This window comes from Moschus berezovskii, chromosome 1 (genome assembly GCF_049115385.1).
Source record: "Moschus berezovskii isolate FMDL1 chromosome 1, NW_MosBer_1.0, whole genome shotgun sequence".
NCBI lineage: Eukaryota > Metazoa > Chordata > Mammalia > Artiodactyla > Moschidae > Moschus > Moschus berezovskii.
In genome coordinates this window covers 30,160,528-30,180,335 of record NC_142460.1, presented here as the reverse complement: position 1 = coordinate 30,180,335, position 19,808 = coordinate 30,160,528, and positions in this window count along the sequence as shown.

Here is a 19,808-nt window from a genome sequence, read left to right as displayed (position 1 = left end):
AAGCCTGGTGTGTCATAGTCCATAGCGTCGCAAAGACTCAGACACAACTTAACAACTGAATAACAGCAATTTTAAGTAGCACAAAGATGAATAATCACTGTCCTTTATATAATAAACTTAAATGTTAACAGAAAAAATATATATAAAAGTATCTATTTTATCTATCACCTGTTAATTTTAGTGCTTTATTCTGCTTGAAGCATACAACTGAATGGCTCATAAGTCTACCTTCCAAAACAAAAACTAACTCCCAGATTCCTGAATGTTCTTCTAGTCCCTTAACTTCAGCATTAAAGAATCTACACTCATTATCATCTGAACTCAATTCATTTTCCCTATTTTCTTGAAGCATTAGCAGTATTCCTGTTCAACCAGTTTTATTATCTGATTGAACTTTTAGACTTTGTCTATCTTCATTCATTCTAAATCAACCAAAAATCACTTTAAGTTCATTTCAAAATTATCTTTCAAGCAAATCTGTTTTTGCTATTTCCACCACCAACCGATAAACAGATTATTGTTCTCATTACTTCTCAATATAATGATTGTACCTACTGCCTCTAAATGGTAAGCTCAACATCGCCAATTATTACACTCTCAGAAAGTTTTAGTACTCAACTAAATGCAGATTGAACCCATATCATTATGTCTGTGTTTCAAAACTCTACACAATATAGCAGTACTATAATTATTAAAGCAGGGTTCAAATCCCACTGTTTACTAATTAAAATGGCAAGTATTTTCCCATGCTTTTATGTGTGAACTTTGTGCAATTTCACAATATTTTAGTTTTTTTATTGCAAAAGCAAGGGCTCCTTAAAGGTAGTTTACCAGAGGGATTATTAATGGTTTCTAAAATGTGTTTCTCAATTACTGTTTAATGAGGACTTAGTATGTGACCAGTCTAAGTAAATTGTATAGACACAAGAGCCAACACATCAGACTAAAATTTCTCCCTCAGGGATCTTATATTTAAGTTGAAGAAAGCAGAAGGTAAACAAAGGACTAAGGAACTGTATATTATGTCATCTGTTGATAAGAAAAAGTAATAGAGAAAAGATATAGCAAATGTCAGGGCTGTGGGGAGGGACTTTGAGGAGAGGGATTCATACTTTGAAAAAAGGAAACCAGGAAAGGGATCAGTAGGAAAATAGCCTATGTATGATGATTTGAGAAGAGAAGAAACCAGTATGTGGATACGTGTGAGAAAATCAGGAGAAACATCAATTCCCTGGGTTGGCAGCGTCACTGGGGATAAAGGGAAACCATGGAGACAAGCTAAAACTGGGAAAACTTCAATAAACGTGAAACAAAAAGCAAATGAATTTAAAAATGTGAGCAAAAGGCTCAGAATCTCCTCCAAACATGCACTTCTGCTCTTGAAATATTATCTATGAAAAGGATCTTTTCAAAAAAGAGAAAAACAAGTATGGTGTATTAACACATGCATGCAGAATGTAGAAACATGGTAGAGATGCAGATGGAGAGAGTGGACATGTGGACACTGGCAAGGAGTGGGATGGACTGGGAGATTAGAATTGACATATATACATATATACACACTGCTGCTGCTGCTGCTGCTAAGTCGCTTCAGTCGTGTCCGACTCTGTGTGACCCCATAGATGGCAGCCCACCAGGCTCCCCGATCCCTGGGATTCTCCAGGCAAGAACACTGGAGTGGGTTGTCATTTCCTTCTCCAATGTGTGAAAGTGAAGTTGCTCAGTCGTGTCCTACTCTTCGCGACCCCATGGACTGCAGCCCACCAGGCTCCTCAGCCTATGGAATTTTCCAGGCAAGAGTACTGGAGCAGGGTGCCATTGATTCTATGATATATACACTACCATGTGCAAAATAAATAACCACTGGGAAGTTGCTGTATACCATAGGGAGTTCACCTCTGCACTCTGTGATGACCTAGAGGGGTGGGATAGGGAAGGTGGCAAGGAGGTTCAAGAGAAAGGAGATACGTATATATACATATACATACACATATAGCTGACATGTTATACAGAAGAAATTAGCACAACATTTTTAAAGCATTTATTCTGTCCCCAAAACAGACCTTTTAACATTTTTATTCTAATGAAATTCTAGATGTTCTTCAAGTTTTCAAATGTTCTTTTTTCTGATAATCTTGTCCAGGTGATGGCTTTGTTGTTACTGTTTAGTCTCTCAGTCATGTCCAACTCTTTTTGACCCCATGGATGGCAGAAAGCCAGGCTTCCCTGTCCTTCACCATTTCCTGGAGTTTGCTCAAACTCATGTCCATTTAGTCAGCGATAACATCCAACCATCTCATCCTCTGTCATCCCCTTCTCCTCCTGCCTTCAAGCTTTCCCAGCATCAGGGTCTTTTCCAGTGAGTCTGCCCTTCGCATCTGGTGGCCAAAGTATTGAGCTTCAGTTTCAGCATGAGTCCTTCCAATGAACACTCATTGTCGATTTCCTTTAGGACTGAATGGTTCGATCTCCTTGCTGTCCAAGGAACTCAAGAGTCTTCTCCAACATAAAAGTAGGAAAGTTACTCATTGACAATATCCTGATGATTTGATGGTACTTTTTAAATGTCTCACTAAAGGCTGGCTATAACTAGGCAACTGTCTCACCTGATAGACTCTTTCACGAAGGTACAAACTAAACTGTATCATTTTTCATTCAATACTAATTAGAACACCAAAAAACTCATCATATATGGAGCTATGCTTTTATATATACATGCATCTAACTAACCAAGATTCCATTTTATTATCTTACACTACACATAATTCTTTTACTATAAGCAGAGTAATTGTTTTGTTATAGCATGTTAAAATTCTCATTAATTATGCTCAAACATGTTTAGTGGAGACCATCAAAGTGAAAAATATAAATAGAAAGGTTTTCTTCAGGCAATAAATAAGAACTAATGAAGTGATTCTACTTCATAGATTTTTGTCCAAACAAAACAATTATTGTTGTCTTTCTTTGATTGTCCTTATATTAATAGTAGTTTCAAACATCTTGTATTGAGAAAACTGTTGCAAAGAAAAGGGAATTTCATGATATCAGAATAGAACAGGTTTGTGGAAAATTTTGTCTCAGTCTACACCTGTATGCAGGTCAGGAAGCTACAGTTAGAACTGGACATGGAACAACAGACTGGTTCCAAATAGGAAAAGGAGTACGTCAAGGTTGTATATTGTCACCCTGCTTATTTAACTTCTATGCAGAGTACATCATGAGGAACGCTGGGCTGGAAGAAGCACAAGCTGGTATCAAGATTGCCGGGAGAAATATCAATAACGTCTCATATGCAGATGACACCACCCTTATGGCAGAAAGTGAAGAGGAATTCAAAAGCCTCTTGATGAAAGTGAAAGAGGAGAGTGAAAAAGTTGGCTTGAAGCTCAACATTCAGAAAACAAAGATCATGGCATCTGGTCCCACCACTTCATGGGAAATAGATGGGGAAACAGTGGAAACAGTGTCAGACTTTATTTTTGGGGGCTCCAATATCACTGCAGATGCTGATTGCAGCCAGGAAATTAAAAGACGCTTACTCCTTGGAATTAAAGTTATGACCAACCCAGACAGCATATTAAAAAGCAGAGACATTACTTTGCCAACCAAGGTCCATGTAGTCAAGGCTATGGTTTTTCCCGTGGTCATGTATGGATGTGAGAGAGTTGGACTGTGAAGAAAGCTGATTGCTGAAGAATTGATGCTTTTGAACTGTGGTGCTGGAGATGACACTTGAGAGCCCCTTGGACTGCAAGGAGATCCACCAGTCCATTCTAAAAATCAATCCTGGGTGTTCATTGGAAGGACTGATGCTAAAGCTGAAACTCCAATACTTTGGCCACCTCAAGAGACAAGTTGACTCACTGGAAAAGAGTCTGATGCCTGGAGGGATTAGGGAAGGGAGGAGATGGGGACAACAGAGAATGAGATGGCTAGATGGCATCACCAACTCGATGGACATGAGTTTGAGTGAACTCCGGGATTTGGTGATGGACAGGGAGGCCTGGCATGCTGTGGTTCATGGGGTCGCAGAAAGTTGGACACGACTGAGCGACTGAACTGAACTGAACTGATACATTACTGTTCTCCTTATTGTAAAGTCCCACCTGGATTTAGAGCAAGAGTCCAGGTGAGACTTGAGTTCCATTGGCTTCATTTTTCCCACAAAAATCTTTCAATAAAGAAAATCTTTGATCACCCTGCAAGGATATCACTATTTCTCTGAGGGATGGGAAGGGATGAAAACAAAATTCATCACAGAAGAATGGCCAGCAGGGACAGCCCCTCATACACACCCCTGTCACATTCACAAGGACAGAGAACTGATCAATAGGTTTTCATGGTCACATTACAGGTTGAGTATAAAATCTTCTTTGGCCTAGAAAATATATAGAAATAATTCCTTATGATACTGTTTAAAGCTTAATTTTTCATAATTAGCTTTTTTTTAATAAAAGTGAGAATTTCATCTATGATCAAGTCATGTGATCAGGAAAATATTATCCCATGAATTATAATCCTTAAATGACATGACAGAAATCATCCAGTGAATTATTGTGTTAACAAGATTAAGATAACATTCCCTTTCAGTTCAGTTCAGTTCAGTCGCTTAGTCATGTCCAACACTTTGAGACCCCATGAACCACAGCACGCCAGGCCTCCCTGTCCATCACCAACTCCCGGAGTTCACTCAAACTCATGTCCATCGAGTCAGTGATGCCATCCAGCCATCTCATTCTCTGCCGTCCCCGTCTCCTCCCACCCCCAGTCCCTCCCAGCATCAGACTCTTTTCCAGTGAGTCAACTAGTCGCATGAGGTGGGATATTCCCTTTAATATATAATAAGCCCTAAAGAAGAGAGGCAAAAAAAAAGAAAAAACTATTTTCTTCTAACTCTTCTTAATTTTTATTTTTATTTTATTTATTTTTTTTGTAATTAATTATTTTTTTATTGGAGGCAAATTATTTTACAATATTATATTGGTTGGTTTTGCCATACATTGACATGAATTCGCCCCGGGTTTACATAAGTTCCCCCTCCTGAACCCCCTCCCACCTCCCTTCTCCCTTTATCCTCCCTCTGGGTCATCCCCGCATGCCAGCCCCGAGCATCCTATAACATGCATTGACCCTGAACTAGTGATTCATTTCACATATGACAACATATGTGTTTCAATGCCATTCTCCCAAATCATCCCACCCTCACCCTCTCCCACAGAGTCCCAAAGACTGATCTATACATCTGTGTCTCTTTTGCTGTCTCGTATACAGGGTTATCATTTGCATCTTTCTAAATTCCATATATATGCGTTAGTATGCTGTATTGGTGTTTTTCTTTCTGGCTTACTTCACTCTGTATAATAGGCTCCAGTTTCATCCACCTCATTAGAACTGATTCAAATGTATTCTTTTTAATGGCTGAATAAGACTCCATTGTGTATATGTACCAAAGCTTTCTTATCCATTCGTCTGCAGATGGACATCTAGGTTGCTTCCATGTCCTGGCTATTATAAACAGTGCTGCAATGAACATTGGAGTACATGTGTCTCTTTCAATTCTGGTTTCCTCGGTGTGTATGCCCAGGAGTGCGATTGCTGGATCATATGTCAGTTCTATTTCCAGTTTTTTGAGGAATCTCCACACTGTTCTCCATAGTGGCTGTACTAGTTTGCATTCCCACCAACAGTGTAAGAGGGTTCCTTTCTCTCCACATCCTCTCCAGCATTTATTGCATGTAGACTTTTGGATAGCAGCCATTCTGACTGGTGTGAAATGGTATCTCATTGTGGTTTTGATTTGCATCTCTCTGATTATGAGGGATGTTGAGCATTTTTTCATGTGTTTGTTAGCCAGCTGTATGTCTTCTTTGGAGAAATGTCTGTTTAGTACTTCGGCGCATTTTTTGATTGGGTCATTTATTTTTCTGGAATTGAGCTGCAGGAGCTGCTTGTATATTTTGGAGATTAATCCTTTATCAGTTGCTTCATTTGCTATTATTTTCTCCCATTCTGAAGGCTGTCTTTTCACCTTGCTTATACTTTCCTTTGCTGTGCAGAAGCTTTTGATTTTAATTAGGTCCCATTTGTTTATTTTTGCTTTTATTTCCAATATTCTGGGAGGTGGGTCATGGAGGATCCTGCTGTGATTTATGTCGGAGAGTGTTTTGCCTACGTTCTCCTCTAGGAGTTTTATAGTTTCTGGTCTTACATTTAGCTCTCTAATCCATTTTGAATTTATTTTTGTGTATGGTGTTAGGAAGTGTTCTAGTTTCATTCTTTTACAAGTGGCTGACCAGTTTTCCCAGCACCACTTGTTAAAGAGACTGTCTTTTCTCCATTTTATATTCTTGCCTCCTTTGTCAAAGATGAGGTGTCCATAGGTGCGTGGATTTATCTCTGGGCTTTCTATTTTGTTCCATTGATCTATATTTCTGTCTTTATGCCAGTACCATACTGTCTTGATGACTGTGGCTTTGTAGTAGAGCCTGAAGTCCGGCAGGTTGATTCCCCCAGTTCCATTTTTCTTGCTCAAGATTGCTTTGGCTATTCGAGGTTTTTTGTATTTCCATACAAATTGTGAGATTATTTGTTCTAGTTCTGTGAAAAATATCGTTGGTAGCTTGACAGGGATTGCATTGAATGTATAAATTACTTTGGGTAGTATACTCATTTTTACAATATTTATTCTTCCAATCCATGAGCATGGTATATTTCTCCATCTATTAGTGTCCTCTTTGATTGCTTTCAGTAGTGTTTTATAGTTTTCTATGTACAAGTCTTTTGTTTCCTTAGGTAGATATATTCCTAAGTATTTAATTCTTTTCGTTGCAACAGTGAATGGAATAGTTTCCTTAATTTCTCTTTCTATTTTCTCATTATTAGTGTATAGGAATGCAAGGGATTTCTGTGTGTTGATTTTATATCCTGCAACGTTACTGTAATCATTGATTAGCTCTAGTAGTTTTCTGGTAGAGTCTCTAGGGTTTTCTGTGTAGAGGATCATGTCATCAGCAAACAGTGAAAGTTTTACTTCTTCTTTTCCAATTTGTATTCCTTTTATGTCTTTTTCTGCTCTGATTGCTGTGGCCAAAACTTCCAGAACTATGTTGAATAGTAGTGGTGAGAGTGGGCACCCTTGTCTTGTTCCTGACTTTAGGGGAAATGCTTTCAGTTTTTCACCATTGAGGATAATGTTTGCTGTGGGTTTGTCATATATAGCTTTTATTATGTTGAGGTATGTCCCTTCTATTCCCACTTTCTGGAGGGTTTTTATCATAAATGGATGTTGAATTTTGTCGAAGGCTTTCTCTGCATCTATTGAGATAATCATATGATTTTTCATTTTTCAGTTTGTTAATGTGGTGTATTACGTTGATTGATTTGCGGATATTGAAGAATCCTTGCATTCCTGGGATAAAGCCCATTTGGTCATGATGTATGATCTTCTTAATGTGCTGTTGGATTCTGATTGCTAGAATTTTGTTAAGGATTTTTGCATCTATATTCATCAGTGATATTGGCCTGTAGTTTTTTTTTTTTTTTTTTTTTTTGTGGTCTTTACCAGGTTTGGGGATTAGGGTGATGGTGGCCTCATAGAATGAGTTTGGAAGTTTCCCTTCCTCAGCAATTTTCTGGAAGAGTTTGAGTAGAATAGGTGTTAGCTCTTCTCTAAATTTTTGGTAGAATTCGGCTGTGAAGCCGTCTGGACCTGGGCTTTTGTTTACTGGAAGATTCCTGATTACAGTTTCAATTTCCGTGCTTGTGATGGGTCTGTTCAGATTTTCTATTTCTTCCTGGTTCAGTTTTGGAAAGTTGTACTTTTCTAGGAATTTATCCATTTCTTCCAGGTTATTCATTTTATTGCCATATAATTGCTGATAGTATTCTCTAATAATCCTTTGTATTACTGTGTTGTCAGTTGTGATCTCTCCATTTTCATTTCTAATTTTATTGATTTGGTTCTTCTCCCTTTGTTTCTTGATAAGTCTGGCTAGCGGTTTGTCAATTTTATTTACCTTCTCAAAGAACCAGCTTTTGGCTTTGCTGATTTTTGCTATGGTCTCTTTTGTTTCTTTTGCATTTATCTCTGCCCTAATTTTTACAATTTCTTTCCTTCTACTGACCCTGGGGTTCTTCATTTCTTCCTTTTCTAGTTGCTGTAGATGTAGAGTTAGGTTATTTAGTTGACTTTTTTCTTGTTTCTTGATGTGTGCCTGTATTGCTATGAACTTCCCCCTTAGCACTGCTTTTACAGTGTCCCAGAGGTTTTGGGTTGTTGTGTTTTCATTTTCATTCATTTCTATGCATATTTTGAATTCTCTTTTGATTTCTTCTATGATTTCTTCATTATTCAGCAGCGTGTTGTTCAGCCTCCATATGTTGTCATTTTTAATAGTTTTTCTCCCGTAATTGAGATCTAATCTTACTGCATTGTGGTCAGAAAAGATGCATGGAATGACTTCAACTTTTTTGAATTTACCAAGGCTAGATTTATGGCCCAGGATGTGATCTATCCTGGAAAAGGTTCCGTGTGCGCTTGAGAAAAAGGTGAAATTCATTGTTTTGGGGTGAAATGTCCTATAGATATCTATTAGGTCTAATTGGTCTATTGTATCATTTAAAGTTTGTGTTTCCTTGTTAATTTTCTGTTTAGTTGATTTATCCATAGATGTAAGTAGGGTATTAAAATCTCCCACTATTATTGCATTATTGTTAATTTCCCCTTTCATACTTCTTAGTAATTGTCTTACATATTGTGGTGCTCCTATGTTGGGTGCATAAATATTTATAATTGTTATATCTTCATCTTGGATTGATCCTTTGATCATTATGTAGTCTCTTTGTCTCTTCTTTGTCTCTTTTCACAGCCTTTGTTTTAAAGTCTATTTTATCTGATATGAGTATTGCTACTCTTGCTTTCTTTTGGTCTCTATTTGCATGGAATATCTTTTTTCAGCCCTTCACTTTCAGTCTGTGTGTGTCCCTCATTTTGAGGTGGGTCTCTTGCAGACAACATATATGGGGGTCTTGTTTTTGTATCCATTCAGCCAGCCTTTGTCTTTTGGTTGGGGCATTCAACCCATTTACGTTTAAGGTAATTATTGATAAGTGCGATCCCATAGCCATTTTCTTTATTGCTTTGGGTTCGAGTTTATACACCCTTTCTGTGTTTCCTGTCTAGAAAAGATCCTTTAGCATTTGTTGGAGAGCTGGTTTGGTAATGCTGAATTCTCTCATCTTTTGCTTGTCTGTAAAGCTTTTGATTTCTCCTTCATATTAGAATGAGATCCTTGCTGGGTACAGTAGTCTGGGCTGTAGGTTATTTTCTTTCATCACTTTAAGTATGTCTTGCCATTCCCTCCTGGCCTGAAGAGTTTCTGTTGAAAGATCAGCTGTTATCCTTATGGGAATCCCCTTGTGTGTTATTTGCTGTTTTTCCCTTGCTGCTTTTAATATTTGTTCTTTGTGTTTGATCTTTGTTAATTTGATTAATATGTGTCTTGGAGTATTTCGCCTTGGGTTTATCCTGTTGGGGACTCTCTGGGTTTCTTGGACTTGGGTGATTATTTCTTTCCCTATTTTAGGGAAGTTTTCAACTATTATCTCCTCAAGTATTCTTTCATGGTCTTTCTTTTTGACTTCTTCTGGGATTCCTATGATTCGAATGTTGGAGCGTTTAACATTGTCCCAGAGGTCTCTAATATTGTTCTCATTTCTTTTAATTTGTTTTTCTTTTTTCCTCTCTGTTTCATTTATTTCTACAATTCTATCTTCTAACTCACTTATCCTGTCTTCTGCCTCTGTTATTCTACTGTTTGTTCCTTCCAGAGTGTTTCTGATCTCATCTATTGCATTATTCATTGTATATTGACTCTTTTTTATTTCCTCTAAGTCCTTATTAAACCTTTCTTCCATCTTCTCAATCTTTTTCTCCAGGTTATTTATCTGTAACTCCATTTTGCTTTCAAGATTTTGAATCATTTTCACCATCAAAATTCGAAATTCTTTATCAGGTAGATTCCCTATATCTTCCTCTTTTGTTTGTGTTGGTGGGCATTTATCTTGTTCCTTTACTTGCTGGGTATTTCTCTGCCTCTTCATCTTGCTTATAATGCTTTGCTTGGGGTGGCCTTTCCCTCTTCTGGCCATTTGTAGAGTTCTCTTTATTATGTAGTTTCCTCTCTGTGGGGTTGGACAGGTGACTTGTCAAGGTTCCCTGGTTACGGAAGCTTGTGTCGGTGTTCTGGTGGGTGGAGCTGGATTTGTTCTCTCTGGAGTGCAATGAAGTGTCCAGTAATGAGTTATCAGATGTCAGTGGGTTTGGAGTGACTTTGGGCAGCCTGTATATTGAAGCTCAGGGCTAGTTTCCTGTGTTAATGGAGAATTTGCATGGTATGTCTTGCTCTGGAACTTGTTGACCCTTGGGTGGTGCTTGGTTTTAGTGTAGGTATGGAGACATTTGATGAGCTCCTATCGATTAATGTTCCCTGGCGTCAGGAGTTCTCTGGTGTTCTCAGGATTCGGCCTTAAGCCTCTTGCCTCTGGTTTTTGGTCTTATTCTTGGAGTAGACTCTAGACATCTCTATCTGTCATTTCCAAGGTGGTTCCCTCTGTTTTAGCTTCTATTTGCTGGTCTCTTCAGTGTCTAATTTCCGCCCTGATACTAGGGGGCGGGTGGACACTTTTTAAGGCTCAGTTGTTCAGTCCTGTTCTGGGAAGGGAGGAATGCTGCAGACGAATATCTCTGGGGTCTGTGGGGAGTGCTCGCAGCGACTCAGCCACACTGGGTTTGCCCCCGCTCACAGTGTGTGTGCTGTCCCAGTCTACACTGCACAGGCTCTAGGTTGCTCTGCCGGGAACTGTCCGAGGCCGGCGCCAGGTTGTATGCACTTCCCAGGTCTGAGCGGCTCAAGTTCAGGTTCTCAGGTACTCCACAAAGGCGCAGACTTGGTTGGGCCTGCGTTTTGTGCCTTCCCCGGTCCGAGCAGTTTGGGGGACCAGGTGTTTGGCGAGCGCTGTCTCTGTGACTTATCGCTTCCCCAGTCCCCGCCACTCCGTTTTCTGGGTGTACAACCGGCGCACCTTCTCAGGGGGATATCGACCGGCCCGAGCCCAAGAAGTCCTGATTAGCAACAAGCCTGTGTGCAGTTTGTATCAGATGCCTTTCTGGGGCCGCAGTTGCCCGCTCCGGCTCTGGCTGCACTCCCTGCCTGTCTCGGCGGGGGATGGGGGATGGGCTGACCGCAGCCAGCTCGCTCTGCTCAGTCCTTTATTCTGTGAGCAGGGCTGGCCGAGTAATAGGTTAGAGCTTTCCACCTTTTCGTGGGGAAGCTATCCCACAGTCTGCTTTGCTCTCCCCAGTTCTCTCAAATTGTTCTCGTGGCATTCAAGCCTAGTCCTCTCTCTAAGCAGTTCAGCCGGCTCCTCCCTGCCCAGCCCCTGCTTGCTAATGGCGTAGGCAGGCGTCTGCGCTGCTTCTCCGCTGGGAGTTACCGTTTGGCGGGTAGTCTGTGGGTTTTAAAAAAATCTTAAAAAAAAAAGAGGGTTATGTGGCCCTCTGATCTTCCAAGGCTCGCCACAGATTCTCCAGTGAGAGTGTTTCCTGGTGTTTGGAAACTTCTCTCTTTTTAAAGCCTCCCTTCCCGGGACGGAGCTCCGTCCTTACTTCTTTGTCTCGCTTTTTATCTTTTATGATTTTTCCTACCTCCTTTCGAAGACAATGAGCTGCTTTTCTGGGTGCCTGACGTCCTCTGCCAGCATTCAGAAGTTGTTTTGTGGACTTTACTCCGCGTTCAAATGTTCTTTTGATGAATTTGTGGAGGAGAGAGTGGTCTCGCCGTCCTATTCCTCCGCCATCTTGTTCCGTCTCCTAACTCTTCTTAATTTTTAAAATATGTTTTCATGATTTTCCAGAGATTTATTCAAGCACATACATTAATATATTGCTTTCTGTCCTGTAAAACCAATTACTCACAGCTTTTAAGAAACACTATTTTCCTGAAGTGAGCAGTTTACTCCATTAGCTTGCTGTGGGCATTAGATATCACAGAAATTACAGAGAGATGGTTCAATGAATATTAATTGGTAAGAAAAATCAATGAGATTTTGCATTGTCTTTTCATGTAAAGACTATGGTTTCCCTTATAACATTATTATGACCATTATTAGGTAATCCTTGCTGTGAATTCTGATTGATCTCTAAAATCTAGAACATAGCATTGTTTACTTGGATTCTGTACTGCTTGGCATAAAAGGAATGAGTCTACTGTTGTGTTCCCTAGAGCCTCCTTCAAATTTTATATTATAAGAGCAGACTCTGTGTCATCTATACAATAAGAAAAAGAAGAGACTTCATTATAGAACTATTGGGTGCCAGTTCTTAGCTTTATTTCTGAAATTTTATCAGGGAAGCATAATCGTTATGAATGTTTTGAATAAAAATTGCAGGAGGTCAATCACACACTCTGGAGGAGGAGATGGGAAGATAAGGTCTGGAAACTAGAGCTAAAGGATCAGAGAAAAGTTACTCATCAATGTTTTTAAAGTAAGTTTAGGCTTTCTGGCTGGTCCAGAGATCCCAGAGGCACTACAAAGGAGAGCTAGTGGGAGCTGCTTCCTCTGCACCCCTTGGTGGGCCTGGGTCCCTTGTTCGTCATAAAGGCACTGGGGGAAAAGGGCTGGACAATTCATAGGAGGAAGCTATGACAAGCTGGAATCCACTAAAACCTCCTTATCTGGCTCTCATCTCATGTAACTGTGAAACTGTCATAAAATGGCTCCTGTTTCACTCCAACTTCCAAAATTCATGATGATATCTCTTAGATCATCTCTAACTCAGAACCATACAGAGAAGTGGACAGGGTTAGACAGATGAGAGACTATCCAGAATCACCACATGAAGCATTGTCAGCTTTCTACTCTCCTAGTGAAGTCTTGTAAATGTGTGAGCCAACGTGTAAATGTGCTTTTCAATCGCTAAATTTTTATTTTGATTATACTTAATAAATAGAAAATGTGCATGTATATGTACATATGTATATATATATGAAAAAAAATGAGAAATAATTAAACTAACAGATAAATATAAGAGAATAATGGAGAAAAAGATGAGATTTTGTTCCTAATAAAAGGAATTAAATGATTTTTCAATGGGCAATGATTATTTGAAAAGAGATTAAAATATTTTATAAAAATACATTATTATGAGGACTTAAAAATAAATAAGTGGGGTGGCAAAAAGACAAATTTGATAAAGGAAAGAAAGATAAAAGTAGGAAATAAAGGCAGGAGGTATGGAGGGACTAAGAGAAAAAGCAAATGAACAAAAAGTGAAACAAGGAATAACAAAACAGAGAAGGTAAGCAAGAAGTAAGAAAAAAATAAAGGAAAGTAGGAAGAGGAAAAGAAAAACAGTTAAAGTCATGGCAGTGACTAAAGAAGGAAAAATATTGGGAAATAGTGTGAAAAAGCAAGCATGAATTGTTAATTTACATTTACAGAGAAAATGAAGATTAAAATACATAAATGATTTCAGTCTGACTTAGATTTTAAGGAATTGAAAATATATAGATATTTTTTCTGCAGTACTATAGAAAACAAACACTTTATTTAATAGAGTGAAAGAATTCTCCAGTCCAGAATACTGGATTGTGTAGCCTTTCCCCTCTCCAGGGGATCTTCCCAACCCAGGGATCAAATACAGGTTTCCCACACTGCAGGCAGATCCTTTACGAGATGAACCACAGGGGAAACCCATGTAGAAATTTAGAGCAGGTCAACGTAGCTTCTCTAAAATCACTGCAAATGGTGATTGCAGCCAAGAAATAAAAAGACACTTACTTCTTGGAAGGAAAGTTATAACCAACCTAGACAGCATATTAAAAAGCAGAGACATTACTTTGTCAACAAAGGTCCATCTAGTCAAGGTTATGGTTTTTCCAGTGGTCACGTATGGATGTGAGAGTTGGACTACAAAGAAAGCTGAGAGCCAAAAAATTGATGCTTTTGAACTGTGGTATTGAAGACTCTTGAGAGTCCCTTGGACTGCAAGGAGATCCAACCAGTCCATCCTAAAGGATATCAGTCCTGGGTATTCATTGGAAGAACTGATGTTGAAGCTGAAATTCCAATACTTTCTCCACCTGATGAGAAGAGCTGACTCATCTGAAAGGACCCTGATGCTGGGAAAGATTGAGGGCAGGAGAAGAAGGGGATGATAGAGGATGAGATGGTTGGATGGCATCACTGACTCAATGGGCATGGGTTTTGGTGGCCTCCGGGGGTTGGCGATGTACAGGGAGGCCTGGCGTGCTGTGGTTCATGGGGTTGCAGAGTCGCACACAACTGAGTGACTGAACTGAACTGAATGTAGCTTTCAGTGTTTTTCAAAGCAATTGTTCCAAGTTACATATGTCTATAGTAACAGTGAATTTTATGATCAAAAAGGAAAGCACAATCATCCTTACAAATAGGGAACCAATTTTCTTTTTAAAATGCAGTCCATTAACTTGAAGGCAAATAAGAAATCAAAAGGTAAGGCAATATATGCCTTTGCCCTAACTCTGTACAGTTACAATTACAGAGAATGATGTGAAATTAAGTATTTTTATTAATATTTCACAGTCTGTATGGATTGATGTATTCAGAAATACCAATCATAAAAACCTTACCTAATTGGTAAAGGTATACACTGTAAAGATGAAACTATTTTCCTGTTGTTGGTTGTTGTTTTTTTGTTTGTTTGTTTTGATCATTTCTCAAGGTTTTTGTGAAATGTCAGAGGGGTACATTTTTCTTAAAAGATTGATGATCCCAATGTCAAATTTCTTGAAACACAAAACTGAATGATAGATTTAAAAAAAAAAAAAAAACTTAAAAATCTGAAGAAAAAAAAAAAAAGGCAGGGGAAGGGAATTCATTGGTGGTACAATGACTAAAACTCCACACTCTTAGAGCAGGGTCTGAGTTCAACCCCTTGTCAGGGAGCTAGATCCCACATGCATGCCACACCAAAAACCAGGCAAGACCAAATAAATAAATCTGGTCCCATCATAGAACCAGACTGTTCATCTTTGATTTATTTTTTTCCTTCCGTGAAGCAGACACTCCTCTAAAAATATGAGGGTCCTCTTTCTCTTCATTCATTCCTGCCCACAAAATGGCAGAGTAAATTCTCACTAGCAAATTTGGAACTACTAAACTGGGCATCCTCAATTCACTTCCTCTCTCTTCCTGCTAGAATATTCAGTTCAGCTCAGTTCAGTTCAGTCGCTCAGTCATGTCCAGCTGTTTGCAACCCCATGAACCACAGCACACCAGGCCTCCCTGTCCATCACCAACTCCCAGAGTCTACTCAAACTCATGTCCATTGAATCGGTGATGCCATCCAACTATCTCATCCTCTGTCTTCCACTTCTCCTCTCACCTTCAATCTTTCCCAGCTAGAATACTACCTGCTTTCAATTGGTGTTAAAATGTTCTTTCCCCCAGAAGTAGCAGAGGAAAAGGAGCAAGCCAGGGAGGGATGGGTGATTTTGCTGTGGAGATAATGCTCTCTCTATGCTTGGCTGAGTAATTTATATGATCCTGGTTTGGATCTCAGGAAGGTCTCTTGCCCTCAAGTATAATCTGTATAATGCAGAATCGTCTGTATCAATAATGATGATGTATTCTGTCCTTCATTATCTGACTATTATTATCCTTTGCTCATGACTTGTGTTGGGAAAGTCTGATAACTGTTCTACATAGACTCTCAAGTCATTTTCACTCCAGTATTCTTGCCTGGAAAATTCCATGGATAGAGAAGCCAAGTCACTATAAAACATCTTCATATTCTGTGATTTTAAGTCAGATTATTTTCAGAATGTTTGCTAGGATTACTCCAGACTGGATCATGTGGAGTATAATCCTAGGATGAGTTCATTGGGGAGTAAGAAAATGAGGTAGGGAAAAAAAAGAAAAGAAGAAGACAATACAGGGAGTGTTAAAAAGTAAGCTACCAGGGTGGGCAACTGGGAATGGATCTGTCTTGGGATGGCTGGGATAGGGCATGGAGACTGTGTGTGAGTTACCCATTTGAGAGGAGGAAAAAGATGGATATTTACTCACTAACTCCCTTTCCTTATTGTTCCAAGGAGATCCAACTCCCTACTAACTCTCCAGCAACTCCATCCATTTTGCACATCCAGCTTTTTCTTAAGTCCAGAGAAGCCTGATTTCTCTCTCAGAAAGAAACCATTAGTATATATACTAGTGTGGGTGTTAGTCGCTCAGTCGTGTCCAACTTTTTATGACCCCATGCACTGTAGCCAGCCAGACTCCTCTGTCGATGGGATTCTCCAGGCAAGAATACTGGAGTGGGGAGCCATTCTCTTACCCAGGGAATTTTGCCGACCCAAGGATTGAACCCGGAGTCTCTTGTATCTCCTGCATTGGTTAGTGGTATCTCCTATCACTAACACCACCTGGGAAGCCCTTGTATACACTAGAGTGAAACTCAAAGAGCCAGAGACAGCACACAACAGCACCTGTTATGGAGAACTTTATTTCCTATTTTCCCCCAAATTTCTTCCACATAAAGCAGTTTTCAAGTGAAACTGTCTTATGAATAAGTGGGGAAATGTTACTTTATTTTATTAAAAGGGTTCAACATTTTAGGGGGTTATTTTCTATAAATACTGGAATCTCATAAGTGAATTGAATTTGAAATAAAATTTAGTTTATGACCATTAGTTGCCAAGACTTTTCCAGGGCTACATGCTTTGCTATAAAAAGACTAATACAGGAAAGAATACTAAAAATAAAAACTGAAAATTGATTGTAAATAAAATCACCAACATATCTATGGAAATACATGCTATTGTATATGCACATTGTGAAACAAATTCAAGAAGCTCATTTACCAATGTTTAACAGACAGAAATTTAAGTTCCAGTTCTTAGCCTCATTAACAATGTTTTTTGAAAAGCTGTGTCCCATGAACGCAGTTTTTAATCTAATAAAGAGAAAGTTTGATTAGTGAATGTCTATTTTCCTGTTCTGAAACATTTGCTATGTTTCAAAGAGGGCTTAATTTGTCTCAAATACTCTAATGATATTCAACCAGAACTATTCATTTAGCTCCCCTATGTGATCAGTCAAGCCAATTTAAACAAATTTAGCTTACAAATTTCTATAAAGAAATTTTTGGATGAAGAAGATGCTTAACTGAGGAGTTTGCTTTATAAACTCCTTTGTATGAACCAAAATATTGCATATTAATTAGGAAACAATTTATTAATGTTGAGAATTAAAGTCAGAGAAAATAAATGACCACATTTATTATTTATTATTTACCTTTGACCACATTATTATTTATCTTTGACTCCCTTTTTAAAATGTGCTAAATGAGACAAAAAGTATATAGCTTTGTCTGTACACATGAATTTTCACCAATTCAATGTGACTCAATGCTTAAAGGTGTCACTCATATTGCTCTACTGGCAATGAGTTCTCTCTGACATTATGAAATACAGTGAGTCCCTGATCTCTGTGACCACAGTACTTAACTTGTTCAATCATGCCTGTAATAATTCTTTCAATATATGAAAAATTACTTAAGGATAATGTTCCCAAGTCACATTGCCCAAACTAACTGCTATTTTAGAGAGACCATTATTGCCCTTGCCTAGAGTAAGATTCAAGTTTATTAACAAACCCATATGTCCATGCTATAAATTGCTATTTTATGTATATGGTGAGGACTATGAAAGAAGAAAGAATTTGGATCTTTGCTAAAGGATGCTGGTAGAATTCCTATTCCCTTTATTCACCTCATTCTAGAAACAATCTGTTAGGCATTCTGGGCAAATGCTAGTTCAGCCATAATTCTTAGTTAAAAATTAAGAAGTCATTGTTTATGGAAGGATTAATACTACTAAAATATCCACAGCAGTGCAGCATCAAGAGTTAGGAAGTCACTGACTGAATACTTCAAAACTGTGACATAGACAAAGCATTGATTGTAGAAAAGCCTGGTAGAAAAAATAAAATGGTATCAACATATTTAGAAGAGCATTTTAATTCTCAGCAGCCCTTTCTGCTTGTGGATAAAGGTTTAAGTCTAAAAAAATAAAATTGCTAATGATGATTATATTATTTTTTTGTGTTTTTACAGGAATAACAGGCCAGAAATATCAGCTAGCATGCCAGACTGTGTATTTCTATGTATTAACATTGCTTTATTTCAACTTTAAAACAAAACAAAAGACTATTAATTGACTCTAAGTAGTTTGCAGGGAAAAGTGAAACAATTCAAATTGAAATCAAATTGTTTCACATACAGCTTCTTCAAAGAAAGTGCATACCTGAGTTTCTCCTGGAAATTTACCATTGTATAGAATTTCTGATGTATGTACACAAAAACAGTGTATATTTTTTCAAATATTATTTTCTTTTTTCAGTATCTTCTCTGGCACAAATAATTTTAAAGAGTGAGGGTATTTTATTCTTGGTAAATACTGGCCATCCAATGGGAAATAAAGAGTAACAATTATTTCTGGATTATCATTAATAATCTTAATTGCTTAAATTTATCATAACACCTCAATCTTAAAAAAATGAAGGAATATCTTATGAAAGTTCTGGTAATGTGTATTTTTGTTTTCTAAGATTTCTAAACATGCTTGTTTAGATGGCTCTTTGGACCCAATAAAACAAACAATGAGGCCTCTAAATGTGACCATACTGATTTGATGTTCTCTGTGGGAATAAACTATAGAAATATAAGTGAGGGAGAGAGCCCCATACACCAAAGTATATCAACTGAATGGGGGAGAAAAAGAAAGAGAGAAAGTTAGATGAAGGAAGATGGAAAAAATGAAGAAAGAGCAGAAAAAGAAGAAATAAAAAATATGAACAGACTAATTACCAATAATGAAGTTGAATAAATAATCAATAAAGTCCCAGCAAACTAGAGTACAAGATCAGAAGACATTCTAGCAAACATTTAGATAAATATTAACATCTTTATTCCTCAAACTGTTCCAAAATATTGGAAAGAAAGCAATGCTTTTGAAATCATTTTATAAGACCAGCATCACCATGATATCTAAACCAGGTGAAATCATACACAAATACAAAAAGAAAACAGCAGTTCACTATCACTGGTGAACATAAACGTGAAAAACCAAAACAAATTGTTTGCAAACTGAATTCAACAATACAGTAAAATGATTATACATCGTGATAAAATGAGATATATTCCAGGGATGCAAGGATGGTTTAACATCCACAAATCAATGTGATACAGCACACTAAAACTTGAAAAATAAAAGTCACATAATCATTTCAATAGATCCATTTATGAGGAAACCCTCAGTAAAGTGGATATAGAGGGAACCTGTCTCAAAATAATAAAGGGCATATATGATAAGCCCAGGACTAACATCATAATCAGTGATGAAAAGCTGTTAACATGTCTCCTAAGATCAGGAGCAAGACAAAAATATTAATTCTCACCACTTTTATTCAACATAGTATATGAAACACTAGCTATAGCAATCAGAAAGCTAAAGAAATAAAAAGAATCCAAATTGGGAAGAAAGCATTAAATCTGCCACTGTTTAGATGACATGATACTGTACAAAGAAATTTCTAAAGACATTACTGAAAACATTGATAGAATTAATCAATTAATTTGTTAAATTTGTAGGTTAAGAAACTAATATACAGAAATACATTGATTGTAGTTCTATATGCTAAAAATGAAGTATCCCTTGGGTATTCAAAAACAAGGCCATAAGTCTACATTTTAGAGATATTTAACTTAT